At 50.8% G+C, this 11442-nt stretch overlaps 1 pseudogene; it reads left to right on the top strand.

Annotated features, from left to right (window-relative positions):
- The first annotated feature begins 918 nt into the window (after nt 1–918).
- LOC125525191 lies at nt 919–10481 on the top strand (annotated as a pseudogene).
- Nucleotides 10482–11442: the final 961 nt, after the last annotated feature.

Here is an 11442-nt window from a genome sequence, read left to right as displayed (position 1 = left end):
CTAAACTTGGCTGAAAGACCCGCAGTGTACAATATATTTGCTGCAACCTCTAACATTTACCCACCACAAATTAAAATATATGTGGCTGTATGCATTGTTCTGATGCAGAGGCCGAGGAGTCCCCCCTTTTTGAAAAAAAACAAATTAAAATATATATTCCTGTCTTGACCAGATGAGCGTGCAAACTACAATCACCAAGGTGTCAGGTAGGGCCAGAAGACTATTTTAATTTTTTTTAAAAACTTCGAGACGGCCACATAGCATGGAGCCGACCCCAACGATTTTAAGCTTACAGGCACGGTACACGCTATCCTAGACTACTCTACACATGAAACTGCCACACGAGCGTCCGGGCTGCGCTTGGCTCTTCGCCTCTTCGGAAAGTCGAACAATGATGGAGTACTACTGCACTGGAGGAGTACTACAATACGCTTCTGGCCATCTGACACCGATTGAACTGCTGCATGTCCATCGCGTGTGGGAGGGAGAGCGTGTAGCGAAAGCTTCTCCTAGTCTTGCCAGCCACCACGCTCATGGGCGAGGGAGGGACGCTCCTGCCTTTGCGTGTATGACAGGTGGGCCCGACAGGTGTGTGGCCAACCTGTCATACAGCCAAAGGCAGGTGCAGTTAAGTCCGCGAGGGAGAGGATAATCAAACTTCTCATTGATGTACGAGTTGACGCGACACATCAAAGCACTGCACTCGATATATTTCAATAATTTGCATTTACCGATGCATTAATTACAACGCATGCATGCATGCCGTGACTCTCCTTTTGATACTTGCATGTGTTGATTTAATGCACCTTGAAGTAGTATAAAATATGTGATGGTAAAGCTTTGTAATACCCCGGCCCAAGTCTAGAGATGGTTGTGCACGAGGAGGGCGAGATCATGCAGACCGAACAGGACCCGACGATGGAGCTCTCTAAGGTCTCGATGGACCTCACCGTGCTCCACTGCCCCTTGTGCCTCCGCCCCTTGACACCTCCAGTGTATGAGGTTCGAATACACCTCGCCCGTTCGGCTGATTGAGCAAGGTGCAGGTGTGGGAGTCCTAGATTAGGGGGTCTCCGGACAGCCGGACTATCTCCATTGGCCGGACTGTTAGACTATGAAGATACAAGATTGAAGACTTCGTCTCGTGTCCAGATGGGACTCTACTTGGCGTGGAAGGCAAGCTAGGCGATACGTATATGGATATCTCCTCCTTTGTAACCGACCTTGTGTAACCCTAACCCTCTCCGGTGTCTATATAAGCCGAAGGGTTTTAGTCCGTAGGACAACAATCACAACATACAATCATACCATAGGCTAGCTTCTAGGGTTTAGCCTCTCTGATATCGTGGTAGATCTACTCTTGTACTACCCATATCATCAATATTAATCAAGCAGGACGTAGGGTTTTACCTCCATCAAGAGGGCCCAAACCTGGGTAAAACTTCGTGTCCCCTGCCTCCTGTTACCATCCGGCCTAGACGCATAGTTCGGGACCCCCTACCCGAGATCCACCGGTTTTGACACCGACATTGGTGCTTTCATTGAGAGTTCCTCTATGTCGTTTCCGTTAGGCTTGATGGCTCCTACTATCATCGATAGCGATGCGGTCCAGGGTGAGACTTTTCTCCCCGGACAGATCTTCGTATTCGGCGGCTTTGCACTGCGGGCTAATTCGCTTGGCCATCTGGAGCAGATTGAAAGCTACGTCCCTGGCCATCAGGTCAGATTTGGAAGTTTGAACTACACGGCCGACATTCGCGGAGACTTGATCTTCGATGGATTCGAACCACAGCCGGGCACGCCGCACTGTCGTGATGGGTATGACCTAGCTCTGCCGCCGAACAGTACCCCAGAAGCCGCGCCCGCATCAGCTCTGACCCTTAGTTCGGAGCCAACTGCGCCAATCGAGGACGGGTGGTTAGACACCGCCTCAGGGGCTGCAGTCTCAACGGCGATCGAGCCGAACACCAGCATACCCCTCTGCGCAGCCCGTGACTCCAAGGTGCCGGACTCTTTTTCTGACTCCGAACCGCCCACGCCCCTGTCAATCAAATCTGATTGGGCGCCGATCATGGAATTCACCGCCGCAGATATCTTTCAGCACTCGCCCTTCGGCGACATTCTGAATTCACTAAGGTCTCTCTCTTTGTTAGGAGAGCCCTGGCCGGATTATGGCCAACAGGATTGGGATGCGGACGATGAAGAAATTCGACGCCCACCCACCACCCACTTAATAGCCACTGTCGATGACTCAACCGACATGCTCGACTTCGACTCCGAAGACATCGACGGTACGGACGACGATGCGGTAGGCGAAGAGGAACCACCGCCCATAGGGTGCTGGACGTCCACATCATCATATGACGTATACATGGTGGACACACCAAAAGAAGACGACGACGAGGAACGGAAGGACACACCAAAGGCTTGTTCCCTCGAGAAGCAGTCAAAGCGGCGGCGCAAGCGCTGCCCCAAATCCCGCCTCGGCAGAAATAACGATCATACAGACCTAGCGTTGGAGCAGGGCGAACCACTACCGGACCACGGCAATACGGAGAATCAAACCGAACAAACCAATTCTGTCAAAGATAATAGTCCGGGTGACATAACGCCGGACAGGCACCCGGAGCAGCAGAATGCCCATCAAAGGCTTGTTGCCACTGCGAGGAGTCTGAAAAAGCAGAAGCAAAGGCTCAAGGCTGCGCAAGACACACTCCAACTCAGATGGAGTAAAGTACTCAACACAGCAGCGAGGTACGGTGACAATCGCCCCACCAAGAGCTACCCAAAGCGGAAGTTGCTACCTGAATTCAATGAGGAGGCCTCAGACCCCCCACAACCAAAAATCAAAACAGCCACCTGGCCGGATAGACGACCTCACGGCCAACATCGAGCGGCAAACAACGCCGCTCACAAGCCAATACGCGATCCACGCAAGGGCTCGCACCAAAAGGACGACACAACCAGATCCATCTATGGACCACACAAGCGCGCCCCAGCATACAATGTAACACAACAAACATCCGAACAATGCGGTACACCCAGATACAGGGGTGCCGCACACCCCCTATGTTTCATCGATGAGGTGCTAGACCATGAATTTCCAGAGGGATTCAAACCCGTAAACATAGAGGCATACGACGGAACAACAAACCCTGGGGTCTAGATTGAGGATTATATCCTCCATATCCATATGGCTCGAGGAGATGATCTCCATGCCATCAAGTACATACCCCTCAAGCTCAAAGGGCCAGCTCATCACTAGCTTAAAGGCCTCCCCGAAAACTCCATTGGAAGCTGGTAAGAGCTCGAAGACGCTTTTCGGGCAAATTTTCAAGGGACTTATGTCTGACCTCCGGACGCGGACGATTTGAGTCATATAACTCAACAGCCCGGAGAGTCAGACCAAAAACTTTGGAACAGGTTTCTTACTAAAAAGAACCAAATTGTCGACTGTCCGGACGCCGAAGCCTTGGCAGCTTTTAAGCATAACGTCCGTGACGAATGGCTCGCCAGACACCTCGGCCAAGAAAAGCCGAGAAAAATGGCAGCATTAACAAGCCTCGTGACCCACTTTTGCGTGGGTGAGGATAGCTGGCTAGCCAGATGCAGCACCAGCGACCCCAGTACATCTAAAGTTAGAGATGGAAACGGGAAATCACGGCACAACAGCAGTAACAAACGCCGGAATAAAGAAGACAACACGAAGAGCACGACAGTAAACGCCGGATTCAAAAGCTCTCGGCCAGGTCAGCAAAAGCCGCCCTCTAAAGGCGCCAGAGACGAACTGTCCAGCCTAAACAAAATTCTGGACCAAATATGTCAGATCCATAGCACCCCTGGTAAACCTGCTAATCATACCTACAGAGACTGTTGGGTCTTCAAGCAGTCCGGTAAGCTCAATGCCGTACACAAGGGGGAGGATGCACCAAGTGAAGACGAGGATGAGCCTCTCAAGCAAGACACTGGGGAACAAAAGAAATTTCCACCAGAAGTCAAAATAGTAAATGTGTTACACGTGATCAAGGGAAGAAACAAAACGGCACTCCCCGAAAAATATGCCCAAGGGCCTATCACCGCGGAGTCCTGCCACTGGTCGTCTCAACCGATCACTTTCGACCATCGTGATTACTCAGCAAGTATCCGGCGTGCAGGATGGGCTGCCCTGGTCTTAGACCCAATAATTGACGGATATCACTTCACACGAGTCCTGATGGACGGTGGCAGCAGTCTAAACCTGATATATCAGGATACAATCCGCGAAATGGGGATAGACCCAACAAAAATTTGCCATAGCAATACTACCTTTAAAGGAGTAACGCCAGGCCCATGGGCCCATTGCACGGGCTCCCTGCTGCTAAAAGTTATATTCGGCTCCCCCGATAACTTCCGTAGCGAACATTTAACCTTTCGCATCGCTCCGTTCCAAAGTGGCTATCAAGCACTATTCAGACACGAAGCTTTCGCTCGCTTTAATGCAATACCGCACTACGCTTTCCTCACACTCAAGATGCCCGGTCCACGTGGCATCATTACAGTAAGTGGAAGTATTAAGCGATCTTTGCGTGCCGAAGAGAGTGCGGCTGCCTTGCCAGCCGCACACTAAAAACGGCCTCAGACTAAAGCATTTAACAGGTCGTCAAGACCTCAGAAACGGTTAGACGAGTCCGGCACAACTATATGTAACTCATGCCGGATCAATGGTCACACCCCTATACAAGGGGCTCAATGCACGCAGACAAGTGGCAATTTTTACTCATCTTGAATTATATTTGGTTCCCTTAAAAACTATCCTTTTGCATGACAACTTTTTCACCTAAGTTCCTCTCTTTTACAGATGATCATCGTGCTACACCCATCCAGGATACGGCACAACAGAGACACAGGCGCAGACGTGCAGCAGGGACCCGCTCCAAGGATTCTTTTTAGATTAAGACCCTGTGTAAACCCTTTTTTATTGTCTCTTGTTGATACATATCCACCGAATTCTCAGCACAGTTGAGAAGGATGCTGACGTCTTGGCATGTGGCCACGTCAGAATAATGCACGTACCTGGACACAAGGGGCTTCTTACAAGGGGCACTATTTAGGCCCGGTTTATACCATAAAGACCGAATACCTTAGGTAGTGTTCGGCGTCACGAGTTTGGCCTTATATGCATCAGCTCCGAATCATTGTCTTTGGTCAAATGTTGGGTTTGCCCGGCTCCTATGTTTTGGTGCCTTGCGTTCCATTTTACCGACTAAGGTAGCACTAGGAGAACTACTGCGATTGTGCCCTAGTTCATCCGGACGAGCACCTCAGTAGAGAAAGCCGAAAACTGAATGTCATGATATAGCGTGAGACTGGTCAACCACTCGGTGACCTATCGGAATGTTAGAATTCCTCCACCTTAACGAAGGGCCGTTTTCCGGCCAGGCATGTATGCACCCCACGATCGGGAGAGTGCGGAGCCACCAGGGGCTATCTAGTAGCCCCACTGTCAAACTCCTATGGCTAAGTGAAAGTGTTAAAGCATTATAGTCTAGTTGCCTCGCTCGCTACGCTATCACCTCCTTAATAGGACCAAGACGTTGGGTTAAGTGTGAACACGCGTTTTTTGTGAGCACCTCCGCATTATAGGCGTGGGGGTTGAAGCCGACGGCTGCAATCTTTCAGGTTATACACATGTATAGATAAACGGCCGCGCAGGAGGCATCATACTACTTTCAGACAAAAGTATAAACATAACCTTATAAAAACTTCATAAAAGCATTGTGCTTACAATGAGAATACATATCACTCAAACATAATATTCTTCGAGCACTGGGCCTCTATCAAACGAGCACCCTCGAGAACCTCCTCGAAATAGTGCTCGGCAGCCACCCGGCCTATGGCCGAACCCTGCGCCGCAACAGTGGTACGTCCATCTTCGCCCAGTATGCTTTAACACGGGCAAGGGCCATCCGCGAGCCTTCTATGCACGCCGACCTCTTCATCGCATTAATGCGCGGCACCGCATCAAGGAATTGCTGCACTAAGCTGAAATAGCTGTTTGGCTTTGGCCTTTTTGGCCATAGCTGATCCACAACAGACCTCATGGCGAGTCTGGACAACCTATTCAGCTCGGCCCATTCGGCTAGCTGGTCAGTCAATGTAAGCGGACGCTCTAGAACGTGGAATTGCGTCCAGAACAGCTTGTCCACTTCACGATCTGTCTGACCTTGGAAATACTTGGCCGCATCGGCAGCGCTCGCCGCCAAATCCATATACGCATTTCCCGAACTCCACAGCTGATCCAGAGGGGCATACCGTGGATCTCCGAACTTCCTTCGTATGAAGGGTTTCCCAGCCGCAATATCCCCGGCTTCCCGCAGCTCCTCCTTCTTCGCTCTCATAGCAGAATGGGTGTCTTTGTCCGTCGCCGCGGCCTTCTCAAGGTCCGTTCCCTTCGCTCGGTTTTCTTTTTCAAGTACCCGGCAATGGTCGGCAGTGTCTTTCAATTCTACGGCCATCTTGGCCATCTTCTCTTGGCTCTCGCAATGTGCGGCCTTCTCGGCTTTCAACTCTTCGGCCGCCTTCAAAGCAGCCGCATTACTAATCCTCGCTTGTTCCTTGGCTCGGGCAAGTTCTGCCCACAAGGCTTCTACGGTGGCAGCTCCATCTGCAGTCACAACATATTAAAGATACTGGCATCATGCTGCTCTTACTATGTGGCGTTCACCGGATAATAACACTTACCATGTGCCTCGTCAAGCCTCTTGTTAACAAGCTCGATGTCGGCGTCTGCCGCATCCAGTTGCCGTTTTAATCTGGCAAACTCACTAGTCCGGCTAGCCACTGGAGCTTCCACCACCTGCTCATAGGGGTAGTCTGGTTATTGCCTGGGAATATGATCCTCTGTTCGCCGCCATTCTCGACGACAACCAAAGTCTCAGGGGCTACTATCTACACAGGGCACACCTAACATGTGCAGTACTATCACATATTATCTCACATACCTCAAAGCCTGTCAGTAGACTCATAAAGGCTTCATGTAATCCGCTTTCGGCGGACGAGATTCTCTCCATCACCGTACCCATCAGCATACGGTGTTCTTCTTAGATGGCCGCTCGCCCCACCAACTCCCTCAGAACGTCCGATCGCACACCAGACGGTGCCGGACTCTTTTGTATGCTCTCTTCGGGAGCCAGACACTGGGGACTTCGGGGGTCTACGGGATTATCTTCTGGCCTCACCGGATCCGGAGAGGCCCTCTGTGATGACACTTCGAGGTCGCTCGCTTCTGGAGCGGAGGAGTTCGGGGGAGGCGTTTCGCTCTCCATCATCTCTGGAAGAAGATCCCCCGAAGACGAGCTCATTTGAGAGGGGCTAAGGCCCGAACTGCAAGATATATGCGGTGGTTATTTTCTCAAAGGAAAAAGATAGCATACCTTTACTATTAAAGTATTTTGGATCACTTACGACTCGTTGGAGGGCTGATCCCCCCGTGGACTTTGTGCGGCAAAAGCACCCCCCGAGGCAGGACCCTCTGTGGGAGACCTCTTCTCCTGTTTGGAGGCTTCGGCTTCAGGATCCTCGGAAGCAGTCCTTTTCCTCCCCCGGTCGTCCTCCTTCATGGAGAAGCTCATTCCCTCGGTTGGAACGGGCAGCGATGGGGGCCCATGCGTATTATCCCCCCAGTATCTTCCTTCAAGGGCTCCGGGCAAGGTGCGACTTCGAGCATCTTTTCCAATACCAGATTTTCCAAACCCTCAGGGAGCAGGTCCAAACACCGAATCATCTTCGCCTTTGTTAGCCAGTCCTGGTCAAAAAGAAAACTCTCAGAAATAACTTCGAATAAAAGACAGTGTGTTCGGCTAGAGGATTTCTTACTTGTTCGGCGGCGCGGTTGCTGCTCAGGCCCACGTCCTCGGTAATATCCGGACATTCTACTTGAGGTCCGAAGAATGACTTGTACATCTCCTCGTGCGTCAGGCCGAGGAAACTTTGAATGGCACATGGTCCCTCTGGGTTGAACTCCCACAAGCGAAGGGGCCGGCGTTTGCAAGGCTGGACTTGACGAACCAGCATAACTTGTATTACCGCAACCAAACTAAAATCTCCCTCAAAGAGATCTCGGATGTGGCTTTCCAGTATTGGCACGTCCTTGGCTGGACCCCAGCTCAGACCTCTGCTAATCCATGACATCAGTTGTGGCGGGGGGCCCGAGCGGAAAGCGGGGGCAGCCGCCCACTTGGCGCTTCTGGGAGCCGTGACGTAAAACCACCCCCGTTGCCATAATTTGGACACCTCTGGAAAGGACCTTTCAGCCATGGAGCTCCTGCCATCCTGCATATTGATGCACCTCCGCACGCTGCTTGTTGCCCCTCGGTTATCTTTGGCTTTACTTCAAAGGTCTTGAGCCACAGGCCGAAGTGAGGGGTAACGCGGAGGAAGGCTTCACACACGAAAATAAATGTCGAGATGTGGAGAAAGGAGTCCGGAGCTAGATCGTGGAAATCTAGCCTGTAATAGAACATCAAACCTCTGACGAAAGGATCCAGAGTGAGGCCTAGACCTCAGAGGAAGTGGGAGACGAACACAACGTTCTCGTTGGGTTCGGGAGTAGGGACGATCTGCCCTCGAGCAGGCAGCCGATGCGAAACCTCGGCGGTCAGGTATCTAGCCTCCCTCAACTTCTTAATGTCCTCTTCCGTAACGGAGGAGGGCGTCCATTGGCCTTGAAGGCTGGATCCAGACATGGTTGAAGATCCGAAGCACCTAACCTGGGCTTTGGGTGTTAGAACTCAAGGCGGGGGAAGGGTTCGATTGAGCACGAGAGGGAAAAAGCGAAAACTTTGTCCCCTTTTAAAGGGGGTAAATATCAAGCGTCCTCTCCGTAGCCGTTTGGGACTTGCCTATAATCTAGGAGTCCTAGACACGGTTGGGTTACCCACGACCGCATTAATGAGAATCCCGTAATTGGGGGAACACGATCTCCGCTTCGGCGAGATGTGTCAAGAAACTGCCTCGCGTTATGTGTGGAGCTGGTTAAAAGAAACGGTTCGAATAATCATCGGGCCATGACATAACATCATGCTACCAAAACAAGCCAGCAAATTAGATCTGCGGAAAAATTATTCTCTCTGCGGTGGAATGTGGAACTTATTTTGCAGGGTCGGACACTATCCTCGTATTCAAATTCTTCTATGATGTATTCAGAGAAGGAACCCGCCTTGCAATGCCGAAGACAATACTGCGCGCCGGACTCATCGTCATTGAAGCCTGGTTCAGGGGCTACTGTGGGAGTCCTAGATTAGGGGGTCTCCGGACAGCTGGACTATCTCCATTGGCCAGACTGTTATACTATGAAGATACAAGATTGAAGACTTCGTCTCGTGTCCGGATGGGACTCTACTTGGCGTGGAAGGCAAGCTAGGCGATACGTATATGGATATCTCCTCCTTTGTAACCGACCTTGTGTAACCCTAACCCTCTCCGGTGTCTATATAAACCGAAGGGTTTTAGTCCGTAGGACAACAATCACAACATACAATCATACCATAGGCTAGCTTCTAGGGTTTAGCCTCTCTGATCTCGTGGTAGATCTACTCTTGTACTACCCATATCCTCAATATTAATCAAGCAGGACGTAGGGTTTTACCTCCATCAAGAGGGCCCGAACCTAGGTAAAACTTCGTGTCCCCTGCCTCCTGTTACCATCCGGCCTAGACGCACAGTTCGGGACCTCCTACCCGAGATCCGCCGGTTTTGACACCGACAACAGGTTTCTTGATTGATGTGTTGTTCGATTGATTTCTGCAGTGCAAGGGAGGGCACCTGGCCTGCGCGGACTGCCGCGTCGAGCACCCCGGGAACCAGTGGCAGTGCCAGAAGTGCGAGCGCGGCGGTGGCTTTGACGTGCGGAACACGGCGGTGGACTCCGTCCTTTCGTCGGTGAGGGTGGAATGCCCGCAAGAAGGCCGTGGGCTCTACGTCACTTACCACAAGCTCACCGATCACCAGAGCGTGTGTCCGCTCGCGCCCTGCAAATGCCTTGTGCCCGTCTACGGCTACGAAGGCCCGCCGCCGGCGCTCTACCACCACATCAGCACCGCGCATGCCATGCCAGTGCACAGGATCCAGTACGACAAGGTGCTCCAGCTGCAAGTGCCACTGTCGGAGCCACAACTCTTGCTGTTCGCGGAGGAGGACCGCCGCGCGTTTTTCTTGGTTGGCGGCGTGCTCGACATCGGCGCGCCTATCGCCGTGTCAGTCGTCTACATCAGAGCGGGGGCGTCCCCACTACCGCACTACGTGGCCAAGCTGTGGGCGAACGGCCCGCCGAGGAGCCCAAAGGCACGACCGATGCCGTCAAGGTGGAAATGGAGGTAACAAGCAGCAAGGATCCCGGTGACGTCGATGTGCAGGAGCTGACCTTCTTGACAGTTCCGCCCAAGCTACTGGCCGGGGCTAAGCTTGTGTCCCTCCACATTCAGATTGACAAGCTCACGTCCTAAATGTTTCTACAGTGCCTTCTATTTATCATAGTAATATGCTAATATAGGGATTACCTTGGTATACTTTAGCTTAAGAAATGGTGGGTTTTGGTGGCGATGCAGCAATTACTTCGACATCAGATCAGTAATTTCCAACAGTCGAACGAATATTTTGTGTCTATTGGATATAAAGTTCCTTTGGGTAAGAAGTACTACTTGTCATCAAAATGGATAAAAGTAGATGTATGTAGACGTATTTTAGTTCTAGATACGTCGCTTTTTATCCATTTTGATGACAAGCACTCCCTCCGTTCCACAATACATGCCTTCCATTTGTCAAAATATAGATGTATCTAGACATGTTTTAGTATATAGGTACATCCATGATAGAGCCAATCGGATGGTTGAGAACACTACAATTCATAGCTACAGATGCGTGTGTGACTCCAGAATGCAGAGGCCGGGGGTCTTCATCCTCCTTTTCGAGAAAAAAATAGACGCGTGTGTGAGAGGACGAGTGCGTGTGTGCACCTCTTCTCTTCCTATATAACGTACTACTAAACTCAGAGTACAAGTTTTTGTGGGTGGCACGATGGTGCGTGCGAGAAGTCCTGAGAGATAGGTTTAATGCGTCTGAAAAAAAGACTAGCCTAGAGCTCGCCACGTGGCTATTCCTGTCAAACGCCCCATTAATCGTAAGATATGTATACGACGGTGCCAGTTATTGCACGTACACAGCAGTACTCCCTCCTTTCCGGTTTATAGGGCTTAATTCAAAAATCTCACCAACCAAGATGGTGAGTGGTGGAATATTTTTTGTAGTTTGCAAAAGCACCTAATTAATGCTCTTATTTTTCTCAAAAAATTATGTTTATCAATGCATTAATTGCAATGCATGCATGCATAAAGTACATGCATTGGTCAATTTTCTCTTAATACTTGCATGCAATGATTTAATGCACCTTGGAATCTGAACATGTGT

Source organism: Triticum urartu, chromosome 7, assembly GCF_003073215.2.
Source record: "Triticum urartu cultivar G1812 chromosome 7, Tu2.1, whole genome shotgun sequence".
In the NCBI taxonomy this organism is placed as follows: domain Eukaryota; kingdom Viridiplantae; phylum Streptophyta; class Magnoliopsida; order Poales; family Poaceae; genus Triticum; species Triticum urartu.
The sequence above is the reverse complement of the archived record's forward strand: the minus strand, read 5'-3'. Positions and strand labels throughout refer to the sequence as shown.